This window comes from Monodelphis domestica, chromosome 7 (genome assembly GCF_027887165.1).
Source record: "Monodelphis domestica isolate mMonDom1 chromosome 7, mMonDom1.pri, whole genome shotgun sequence".
Classification (NCBI taxonomy): domain Eukaryota; kingdom Metazoa; phylum Chordata; class Mammalia; order Didelphimorphia; family Didelphidae; genus Monodelphis; species Monodelphis domestica.
In genome coordinates this window covers 246,925,110-246,936,752 of record NC_077233.1, presented here as the reverse complement: position 1 = coordinate 246,936,752, position 11,643 = coordinate 246,925,110, and positions in this window count along the sequence as shown.

Here is an 11,643-nt window from a genome sequence, read left to right as displayed (position 1 = left end):
TATTAATTATCTATTGGTATATAATCATACATAATTCTATTATTAATTAATAATATAAAAATAATATATTTTATCATATACCTGATTTATATAATAGTATATACTATTAAGACAAAATGCAGCTCTATTTTCTTTTTGATATTAATAAAGACTCACAATTCATACTATATTACAATATACAGAGTGTTTTGTTTAAAAAATCTCTAATGCTGATACAGTACAGATGTCTAGTATCTGAAATGTAGTAGAGACTTGGAGTCAGGAAAACTCAAGTTAAAATCCAGCCGCAGACTTGGGGTCTTATTTTTTGTCTGCCTCAGTTTCTTTAATTGTAAAATGGAGATAATAGTATCTATCTCACAGGATTATTGTGAGGATCAAATGAGATAGTTTTTACCAAGTGTTTTGTAAATCTTACAAATACTATCTAGTAGTAGTTGTAGTAACAATAACAATAACATAATTCTAGAATGGCAGTACCAACACTACCCTATTCGTCTGTGTTAATGTCAGGGCATTATATAAATGTTAGATGTCATCGATCAGAGCTAATTTTCAAATCCATCTCTTCTTATTCCAAATTGAATTCTCTTTCCATTACATCATTTGCTTTTCTAATATATAGTCTTTCCATCTTATTTTTGCTCTATACATGAAATGGTCTGAGAGATCAAAGAGGCAAAGATGGGGAATTAGGTGGAAAGGTCCTTGTAGTCCAATCAACATCTGACTAAAAGTCTCCTCTACAACAGTTAACAGGTCAGTTAACAGTTAACAGTCATATGGCCTCAACTTACAAATCTCCAGTGAGGTGGGAAGGGTGAGTCAATCTCCTAAAGTAGCCCATTCAATTTTTCCATGGTTCTAATTCTTAGAAGGTTTCTTACATCAAAAGAAAATCTGCCTAGCTGCAATTTCTACCTGTAATTCCTAATTCTACTATCTGGAGTCATAAAGATTACATCTAAGTTTTCCTTTGAGTGCTAGCACTTGAGAACCTTAAAGGAGGATACAGGAGTGTCTACAGCATCAAGTAACATGTCTTTGTTAGGCTTCTATTGATTATTTAACACTCCAAACACTGTGGCTTCCCATGCTTGGAATCTTCTCCCTGTTACTGTCTTCCTTTAAAAGGTCCAACTCAGATTTCATCTTCCACAGGAAACTTTTTTCAGTCCTTCTTAATTATAGTGTCTCTCTTCTTTTATATCTTATATATTTTATAGTTATATATGTTATGTATGTATATATATTATAAATTAATTATATATATATATCATTTATTAGGTTATCTCTACATATCTTATATATCTTGCTTGTACATATCTGTTTGCTTATTGTGTCCCCCATTAGATTGGGAACTCCTTAAAGGCAGAAAAAAATCATCTACCTCTTTTTTTTATTCTCATAGCTTAGTGTCTGACATATAGTATGGGTTTAATGAATGTTTATTGATTGATTTCCATTATTCACTAAGAAGCAAAATATCTGCAGCCTTTTTGGAACTGCACTATCTTATCCACTGCACTTTATTTCATGCTATTTCCTTGTTTGTAGATTTTTTTTAATGGAAGCAATTAAAAAAATTTTATTGTAATCCTTGAAATAAATGGAAACCTGGTAGCTTTTGTTTTAAAATACACATACACAATTATAGGATCACAGGATTTAGAGATTAAGGGACATAAGAGATAGGGTTTTATTTTATGCCTGAGGGAATTGGGGTCCCAGTAAGAAGTGACTTTGCTAAGATCACATAGGTAGTAAGTGGTAGTCATGACCTGAACCTAGGTCTTCCAACTCTAAAGTTGGTGTTCTGTCAATTAGAGCAAAACTATTTGGTTTTTTTAAGGAAAACAGCCATGGTATCTCAGAGCCAACAAGTAAGGGACTCTCCTCCACCTTGAAAAGGAATCAGAATGCTTATGTTTGCTTAGAAAATGAAGAGTAAGAACATTCTGCATTTTCACAGTGACTAGTTAAAAACCAACAAGTCCAGGATACCTAGGGTGGGCTGCCCTGATGTGACATTTTCTCTTTCCTTTCATAAAGCACTCACTGTCTGACTGAGGCCATTGGTGGGCTCACATGGAGAGCAAAATACAGTCAGGCTTTGTTTGATAGTGAATGCGCTGAACCCTTCAATTTTTTGCAAAACAGCTTTGTCTGACTTGATGAAGAGCAGCGAGGAGCCAAATTTAGTCTTTAGAAGGAAGTATATGATTACCATTAACATCAACACACACAAATTGTGCAAATACCCTTTGAGAATACAGTGTGGCAAGCATACGACCTTTGTAAGGTAGTACAGCATACACCTTTGGATAATGTGACTTTTCCCAAAAACCTTATCAAACTTGCCATTTGTCTTTCTTATATTGCTGCTCCAACTCCCTTTTCTCCTTTCCAACTTTTACTTTGTAAATCAGAGACTGTACAAGTAAAGTCACAAAACCACAAAATTCAGGGTTAAAAAGCATCTCTATGAGGACTAGTTCAACCCCTACCTTTGGTCCAAAGGCATCTAACGTCTTAAATGGGGTCCTTTTGAATGGTTACCCAACCATTTTAAACAAAAAGGCAAACAAAACTAATGTGGGAGAGTTTTGTCCAATATTCATGGCTCTGAAAGTTTTCCATTTTGAGGATAAAGCTTAGGTACCAGCCTACTGGGGTCACCAAAAACAACTGTGTAGACAAAAAAGGCTAACCACCACAATAAAAGGAATGGAGTCTGAATGCAGAGTGAAGCATACTATTTTTCATTTTATTTCCTTCATGAGTTTTTTTTTCTTGCCTAAGCAATATATGTCTTCTTTCACAACATGAAGAATTTGGAAATATGTATTCTAACACATATGTATATGCATATGTATAACCTATATCATATTACCTGCAGCCTTGGAGAGTGGAGAAGAATCAGAGAGAAGGAAAAAACATGGATGACAAAATGTCAGAAAAAAAATTGATAAAAATTGTATGTACCTCTAATTGGAGGGGAAAAAAAAGAAACTGCAGGTAACAATTGATAAAAGGCCCTAACTATGGAGGCTGCCCAGAATTCTAAGATCTACAACAGTTCTGACCAACTTTGCTGCCACCAATGCTGCTTTTTATCATCTTGCCCTTTGAAATGTCCATTCTTTTCCTCCTAACCTGTGCTTTATCAATCTCATTTTTAGCTTCTCAAGCTGCTGGAGTTGATAAGCTCTTCAGATGTTTGCAGTTACACAATGTGCCTCATTCTGAACAGCATGCCTGAGACATGGAGTCACTTAGGTAAATGCTAGATTCTTGGTGGAATGCCACTAACTTTAGGGATGACACTCTTACAAACCTTCTTTCTTTCAGAAATTGGATCCATTTCTAGGGAGAATGACTTGGGAATGTCTTTCCTGGAGAGGTAGCTTTGCCCCCTAGGAACTAGTAAGAAATAAGGAAGGATTTCTGTGGGAGCCAAGAAGAATAGAGAAATACAATGAAACAAAGAAGATACTCTCTAATCCTGGAAAGTAAAACTCTACTAAAGAATATTAATTAGTGGCCAAGAATTGGAAATCAAGGAGGTGCCCATCAATTAGAGTATGATTGAACAAGTTGTGGTATATGATGTGATGAAATACTTCTGTGCTATAAGAAATGATGAGCAGAAAGGATTCAGAAAAACCCAGGAGGACCTTTATGAACGCATGCAAAGTGAAGTGCTCAGAATCCAGAAGAATGTTGTAAACATAACAATACTATAGGATGACTGTGAAAGGTTTAGCTTCTCTGATCAAAATGTTGATCCAAGATAATCCAAGGGATCCACAATGAAAAATACTATCTACCTCTGGAAAGAAAATTGATAAACTCTGAATGAAGATGGAAGCATACTTAAAAAAAAAACCAAAACTTTATTTTTCTCATTTTGTTTTTTTTTGACTATTTTCTTTTGCAACATAGCTAATATGGAAATATGTTTTAAATGACTTCACATGTATAACTGATATCAAATGCTTGCCTTTTCAAAGAGGGAAAAGGGACAAGAGGTAGGGAGACAATTGGAATTCAAAATTTGTTTAAAAATTTTTATATGTAACTGGGAAAATTTTAATGAAACAAAAGTGTATTTATTAAAACATTTTTATAAAAAGACATGATTACTATATGTGGTCTGAAAAGGCAGTAAGGTAGTAAAGTAGTCCAGGCTCTATTAACTCAGCAACTTAGAGGAAAAAATGAATTTTTTTTGATACTCTTCAACAATAGTGTCAAACTCATATAGAAATAGACCACTAATATGTACATAATGCCTATTGATTTAGTTTTAAAATGTAATATTATTTAAATTGTTTTATTATATTTTATTTATTATACATTATTGTATTTTGTTATTTAATTTTATATTGTATCTAACATAATTTATTATATTATTATTTATATATTTTGGCTAAATATTTTTCAATTACATTTTAATCTGGTTCTAGAACAGTGTGTTTAATACCCCTGCTCTTCAATACCCATCTCTTTGTAATTGTTTTCCCTGATTTCTACTGCACCCCAGGCAATTGTATTATGAGGAAGCTAGAAGGTAAAGGAGGAAGTGACCTAACATAGATATGGGAGAAGAGGTGTCGAGTGCTCAAGTTCAGGAGGGTAACAATAGCAGAGGCAATCTTCTTTGTTCCATGGCTGGGTACCAAGTCCATTTAATGCTGCTCCATGACAGCCTAGCTGCATGCAGTCAGGAGAGGTTGGAGTCCCTGCCGCCAAATGGATAGCTAAAACTAAGGAAAGCACATTACATGCAACTTTCCACACTCTAGACTGAGCTAACATCCTAAATCTAGAATTTCAGTGTCTTCACAGCTTAGCTTGAATCATGAGTAGAATAAACATCCTGTGCAAAAGATTTTTTTTAATGCTTTTATTCACTCGAAGAAGTATTCAAGCTACACTTAGAGATGTCTTGAATTGGACCAATTCTTTGGTCGGGGCTTATAAAAGCAGTTAGCTCTAAACTTCTTGGTAGACATTCTATTATGCATTGTTTTAATATTACTATGTGCTATTTTTTTGCTTATTAATTCAATGTGGAATAAAAACAGTTGTAGACAGTTCTCACTTTATGTAACAGAACTGTTTAGTAGTGATATTTAGTACTATTAGTAGACATGATATTTACATGAGCAATCATGTAAAACATTTTTCCATATTAATTTTTTTCTGGAAGAAAACAAATTTTAAAATGGAGAAAGAAGGTAAAATATAGAATGCTTTGGTCTAGATTCAGAATCTATCAGTACTTTCTCTGGAAGCAGATGGCATTTTTTCATCACAAGTCCTTTGAGATTGTCTTGGATTATTGTATTGTTGAGAATAACTGAGTCCTTCATAGTTGTTCATCATGTGATGCTGCTGTTACTAGGTACAATGTTCTTCCTGGTTCTTCTTACTTCACTCTACATCAATTGATGTAGGCCTCCGTAACTATTTTTCAAAGCTTTATGCCCCAACATAGTTTTTCCCTCCATCAAGATACAGGTACAAGATGCCATTCTTTGATAAAATAGACCAGTTTTGTCTACATTAAAGATTTGCAGAGTAGGGACCTTCATCTATTATTTTTGACGGAACTCTCAGAACTTCTTTGCTGCTTCAATATCTGCACTGTCAGCCTCTACTGACACTTGTATGTACATTATGAAATTCTGAATGGCTCTCAAATCATGCAAACCAACCATTGCTTGCTGTAAATACCTGAGTTCCCTCAGGACACTTTACCTTTAAATCTTCAAAAAGACTTTGGGCCTTGACTTGAATTGTAATCAAACTTAAAGTAATATTCTTCTAGCCACATGGCTAATAGTTTCTTCATCTCTAGAATGGCATCTTCATTTCAACAAATGAATCATCTTCTAGGACTGTCTTTTTCATGCTCCCTTCTCTGAGCAGCATCTTTCACTGTGTTATTCACATTTGACACCCCAAGACTAAGTTCATGGACTATTGACAATTTTTGTCCTCCTTCATATTTTCTAATTCTTTTCATTTTTAATTGGCTTACACTTATGACATGATTCACTTTTCCCCCCAAGAGCACAATTGCTGTCAGCCATGGTGAAACTATAAGGATAACTAGTGAACACCAGAGGAGCAGAGCATCACTCATTGTCGACATACATGGTGGGAATGGACTTAGAGATGATTCTCAGCTTCCCACCACTATTTACAGCCTGCATCAGTAATTTTTTTTTAGATTGCAGATTTCTTTCAGAATTCTTTATGTAAAGTCAAATTTGTATAATGTGAATTTACATGAAGTGAGAACTATCTACAGAAGTATGTTTGTCCAAGCATGTTTGTTTACTGTTTATGAAAAGTAATTTCTAATATGTCAGGGTCTTAAAACTAAGGTTCAATGGAATAAAACAAAGTGTAGGAAGAAGATAGGTCAAGGTGTGGAAGCTTTCAGCTCATGGTTAAAAAAAAACCCAACACAATGCTAGCAGGTTATTTCTTCTTTTCTGACAAAGCAATGGAGGGAAAAAAGGGAGTAAGCAGAGGGGGGTGCACATATCCTCAGTGCATATTAGACAGTAAAGATCTGACTAAAGATCTTGGCTAGCTGGGAGCTAATGGCAAGGAAAAAAACCAAGGAATAAAAAAATTATTTATGTCAACATATACAGGATGAGAAACAAAAGAAGAGAGACACACTGAGAAAACCAGAAAAACAGGGACAGAAAGAGAAGAGGAAAGAAAGAAAAAGAGGAAAGAAAGAGACAGAAAGGCTTATTTTCTCTCTTTTGTTTCTCTAAATAAATAAATTATTTGACAACTATTCAGCAAGTATACAGGCCTCTTAAGTTCCAAGCACTGTGCTAAAATGTTCAATAAATGCTTGCTGACTGACTGATTACCTCCGTGCCAGGGGACAAGACAAAAAGGAAGCAGATCCTGCCTTCAGGTAGAATTAGCTTGGGGATATATTTATACATAGGGCAGCTAGGTGGCTCAGTGGAGAGAATATTATGCCTGGAGTCAGGAAGACATCTCCCTAAGTTCAAATATGACCACAGACACTTGCTAGCTGTCAAGACACTTAAACCTATTTGCCTCACTTTCTTCCTTTGCTACAGAAGGAAATGGCAAACCATTTCAGGATCTTTGCCAAGAAAACTCCAAATGAAGTAAGGAAGAGTTGGCCAAGACTGAAATTGAACAACAACAACAACAAAGAGTGTGTGTGTGTGTGTGTGTGTGTGTGTGTGTGAAATTGTATTGATTTCAAAATTCTATTAATTTCACCTTCACTTTTCAGAAGCACTGATATGCCCTGTTTATAATCCTGGCATCTCTATGAGGGCAGCCAGACAACAAGGTTAGACCATCAATAGGGAATTGTAGCCATGAAGAGTGAGATGGGCCAGTTATACATCACTAGGGACCTTCCAGAACCATTCAGGCCCCTCTATTGTGTTCTACATGTTAGCCAAAACATTTCAGAGCCCCTGGCAGCTCATGGAATGTGGCAACTTGCTGGAAGCCTCCCTGTGAAAGGGAGATAAAAGGCGGTATTTATTTTGATCTGCTACTACCTTTGCTTTAAAAGTGTGGTCACTAGTTGATCTAGTAAAAGAAACATAAGTGAGTAGATGCTTACCCAATGCATTCCTTGAACCTGAAGTAGCTTTCAAGACACCAAAATACAGAAGAAATCAGGCTACATATGATTACTGTGCCATAAGGAATGCTGAGCACAAAGTAGAATTTAGAGAAACTTGAGAAGTCTTTAATAAAGTGATGCAGAGTAGAAGAAAGCAAAGTTTCAAAGACCCACATACACAGGGACTACAATGATGTAAGTAGAGCCAATATCTAGAGGCAAAAAAAAATTGTTCAAATATGTCAGCATTACTATCAAAACATTGAAATTAAAAGACATAGTTCTTTTTTTCTGTTCAATCATAAACACTTGACAAATACTTGTTTGGGAGTACTCTGCAGAGAAGTGTAGTTATCTGGATGTTGGCAGCATCCAAATAAAATATAGCAATATATAAATAAAATTGAATGTCGCATATGGCTATTTGAAAAGCTGCATTGATGCCTCCTAAGAGACAAGACACCCTTAAGTACTTGATGGTTCATTGGGCTGCACATGTGCAAAGTATAAATAATAATGGTATATACAAATACATGCTATAGCATCAACTTGACTGGTTTTATGGATATATTGAATCACAACATCAAGGTAGCATAGCCAAAGACTGCTAAAAAATTGAAAGACAATGCAGTATGATGTGGGTGGGACAATAAGAGACAGCATTACCCCTTCTGCACAGAGGCTTAAGCAAACAATCCCTATAGGTATTCGACAAATATTTTATGAATTTAAGGGACCTACAACATTAGAATTTTCAGGTTAAGACTAAAAATTTTAATATCTAATATCTTTCAAAATGAAGAAAAAGAATATACATCCAAAAAAAACATTTCTTTTTAGAAACAGTAGATATGAAAGGATATAATGCATGCATAATATATTTTGGGGCGTTAACTTCCTTAGCTTCAAGGCATGTACATGTTTAACTATCACTTTTTCTAGAGGGGAAATATGTACCCAGGACACACTTTACAAAATAATAAATTAAACACCAATTTATTGTTTGCCAATTTCCAAGGAGTGAAGGCTCACACCAAAATTTTAACAATCAGCTGGGGTTTGAGTTGGGCACACTCCTCCCAAGCTCCCACTTGCAAGTTTGTATTCCCAAATGGCAACTACTCCTCCTAAGTACTAGGGAACTCTCTGGGTTTTCATGACAAAAAAATCAGCACACAAATCCCCACGAATGAGCTTAATATTAATAGTCTGCCAGTAAATATTAACTCAAAATAAAGGCATTTATTATGAATAGAAATAGCATAATAATAGCGGGGGATACAAAACCTCCTCATAAATCTGGGCATACTAAATTAAACTTTGAGAGGGAACAATGGATACAAGTTTAGAATATGCCACTAGTGAGGCATGTATGGGGGACAGATGGGCGACTCACTTCTCTGCTACTGTATCTTAGCATAGAATCCTCATGATGCTCCCCTCTGGGTACAGTGTCTCTGCTGGGTAGGTAGCTCATAGGGAACCTCCAGGATGCACTCTTTTCTGCAGCTCAACTCAATTATTGCTAGAGCTCCTTTTTCTTGAGTCTATTGTCAGATCAAGGGTTGAGGTCCTGTTCTTAAACTTGTTCCTTCCCTCAAGAACCTTGAACTCTCAGCTGAGACAAGTAGCTATGTTACAAGACTCTTGGCCAAGAGAAGAGGGAGGAGAGGAAATCCCCTCTGCCTCACCTCTCTTTGCCTGGTAGACCATACCATTCATAGTGTTTTTAGCAAGATAACTATGCAGCAAAGTTTCTTTTTTTAAAAAATTATTTTATTTTAATAACAAATTTCCATGTAAGTTTTCCACAGTTCAATAAAGTTTCTTTTAAAAAAATTATTTTAATAACAAATTTCTACATAAGTGTTCCACAGTTCAGTAAAGTTTCTTTTTTAAAAAATTATTTTATTTTAATAACAAATTTCCACATAAGTGTTACACAGGTCAGCAAAGTTTCTTTTTTTTTAAATTTATTTTACTTTAATAACAAATTTCCACATAACTTTTCCACAGTTCAGCAAAGTTTCTTTTTTTTTTTTTAAATTTATTTTACTTTAATAACAAATTTCCACATAACTTTTCCACAGTTCAGCAAAGTTTCTTTTTTAAAAAATTATTTTATTTTAATAACAAATTTCCACATAAGTGTTCCACAGTTCAGCAAAGTTTCTTTTTTTTTTAATTTATTTTACTTTAATAACAAATTTCCACATAAGTTTTCCACAGTTCAGCAAAGTTTCTAATAGTCACTAGTAAGTTGTTCTCCTAATTCGACCTGAGACATTTTCATATTTTGTAAAGGGGGTGTTGGGGTGGTGGTGGAGAGTATTTCCACTTTCTGAACATGACTTTTTCTGTTAGCTGCCCTTCATTATCTGGGATTAAAGTGTATTAGTAAAGAAACAAATCATAGACACGTGTAAAAACTTTAAATTTTTACTTACATGAATGCCTGTTATCAACATTATGGAAATGCATGCCACATATGTCTGAAATTCATTCTGAATTGGAAGAGAAAGGGGTCATTTGAGAACCTACCACTATCAAGATGCACATAGCCTTCGAGTTTCTTGAATCTGAGATCATTTTCACTTTGATAGTAGTGTACTCTGGCAAATGACACCTAACAACATGTGCATAATGGCAATGTGAAATTATTAATCCATCAGAATTAAAACATACAGTAATTATATTGGGAAATATTTAATCACATATATTAAATTTTTATATCAAAATAAAAAATTAACAACTTCACATTAAGACCTTAGCTTTAACAACTTCTAACTGTAAATCTCACACATCAAAAACAGAGAAGATGTACACATAGAAGGGAAATGAATAGGGCAAAGAAGAGGTAGAAAAAAATACACAAAAAGGGAGAACATTAAGAATAGAAGAGAGCATTGCAACTTGCAATGAAAGTAACTCTAGTAAGATAAGACAGCAATAAAGATTCCTTTCCCAGTGTCCTGTTAGGCTGGTCTTGCTGAGGTTCATTGGAACTCTACATTAGGCAGAAAAAGCAATGGGGTTTCTGAACCTTAGTCCTATTATAAAGCTTTTGAGCTTCTTTCAAAGTTCCCCCCCAAAATAGCAGCAGCTGATATGAGAATAAGCCAGAGCCCATAATCTAAGCTAAATATAAACAAAAATTCTGCACTTACACTTTAGTACACATGAAAATTTCAGATTGCCAGATGCATAGAGATCATTATCATCTTACTTTTCCCATGATAAGGGTGTATATAGACCTGTTCTTTGTTCCAACATATCTCTTGCTATTTCAAGCTTTCTGGCCTTGCAAACATTTGTTTCTTTTATGCATAAATAAGGTAGTTGCAGGAAAGATATTATGGAGTTCTTAGGTATCCACTTCAAGGATCATCCTAATTTACTGTGGAAGGAGGAGAGAGGAACACCTGAAGGGAACTGTTGTAGATTGTCTTCTGCCAAGTTTGGATCTGGGAATTACAGACTGGCCCTTGCATAAATTTTCTGGTCCTACTTGCTTTTAATATTATTTCAAGTTTGAGTAAAGTTGGGTTCTAGATAGTATGAGAGGTTTAAGAAAAACTAGTTGAGATCATTTTTTCAAAAGAGGGAAAACAGTGGGGTTTTCTTCTTCATCTTCCTACTACTGTTTTTCTATATCTAAAAATGTTTTCTCTCTTTCTTCTTTCTCTTTCTTTCTCTCTTTCTTTCCCTTCTTTCTTTCTTTCTTTCTTTCTTTCTTTCTTTCTTTCTTTCTTTCTTTCTTTCTTTCTTTCTTTCTTTCTTTCTTTCTTTCTTTCTCTTTCTCTCTCTCTTTCTCTCTCTCTCTCTTTCTTTCTTTCTTTCTTTCTTTCTTTCTTTCTTTCTTTCTTTCTTTCTTTCTTTCTTTCTTTCTTTCTTTCTTTCTTTCTTTCTTTCTTTCTTTCTTTCTTTCTTTCTTTCTTTCTTTCTTTCTTTCTTTCTTTCTTTCTTTCTTTCTTTCTTCCTTCCCTCCCTCC